Source organism: Carlito syrichta, unplaced genomic scaffold (assembly GCF_000164805.1).
Source record: "Carlito syrichta isolate Samal-C Ts95f unplaced genomic scaffold, Tarsius_syrichta-2.0.1 Scaffold120636, whole genome shotgun sequence".
Taxonomy (NCBI): Eukaryota; Metazoa; Chordata; class Mammalia; order Primates; family Tarsiidae; genus Carlito; species Carlito syrichta.
The window spans coordinates 6,997-8,177 of NW_007064732.1; positions in this window are offsets into that span (position 1 = coordinate 6,997).

Genomic DNA, 1,181 nt, shown 5'->3' on the forward strand with positions numbered 1-1,181 from the left:
GGGGCGGGCAGGGGCACCATGGGGGTAGCAGCCGGACCGGGCCAAAGGATTGTGGTGATTGGGCCGTGGCGTCTGCAGGTCACAGTGACAGCGTGTCCCCAGGCCACCCTTGCCTGGAGGGAAGGGAGGGGGAGGGAAGAGGTGGGTGCGGTGCGGGTCTCTTCCTGCCCGTCGGCACCTGGCATCGAGCTGCAGAGGGCCGAGGGGCCCGGGCCTGCCGAGAGACCCCCGAAGCTGGGGAGGACGTGCAGACCTGGGCAGCGGGGGCTGCAGACGCGCCTGGAAGAGGGGGGCAACCGGGAGAAGAGGGGCGACTCCCTGGCAGGGCAGGGCTGAGGGTCCTGCCTGGCCTGGCAGGGAAGGACGCCCGTCTCCTGCCGCCCAGAGTCCCTCCCCGTGGAAGGCAGCGGCGACCACTCATTGCCGTGGCCTGGAGGAATGGCCCTGCCAGCAGGCGGGTGCCGGGCACCCCCACAGTCCAGCCACCCTCGCCGCTCCAAGCCCACGTGGACAGGGCCTGTCGGGCCCCAGAGGTGCCCAGGGCCACCCCGAAGGCCGCCCTCTCTCAGGGGCGGATGCCGCGGCCGCGCCCCTCCGCGGCCAGCGTGCACTTGTCAGCCTGGTGGACAGCTGGGGAGGGCGGCCGGGAGGCGCCGGCCATTGGGCAGGGCTGGCCACACCCCCACCCCCAGCTGCTCCCTCCTGGAGTCCTGTTTCCACGGATGACTCTGCTTATTCCTGCCCCCGTCGGCTGGTCTGCCCCTCAGTCGCCGTGCCCTGTGTGAGTGTGGGCCTGCATGTGCGTGCGTGCACACACACACGTGTGCCCACACGCACACACACACGTGTGCCCACACGCACACACACACACGTGTGCCCACACGCACACACGCACAGCACAGCACACAGGCGCACATACAGACGCCCACATGCACGCACGCCCAGGCTGGAGCCTTCCTCCTGCAGACCCTCCCCGCTGCCCCTGGCACACGCCGTGCGGCTTCCCTCCCTGTCACCCCCACCACACCCTGCTCCGCTCCTCACGGCACAGAAGACGCTGGCTGCCCGCTAGCCTCGGGCTCTGAGCTTGTGAGTGCCCAGTCGGCGCACGGCCCCCGCGGTGACCGTACCACCCCGGGACACACGCCCGCTCCGTCACGGGAGCCCCGGACGCAGGGCCG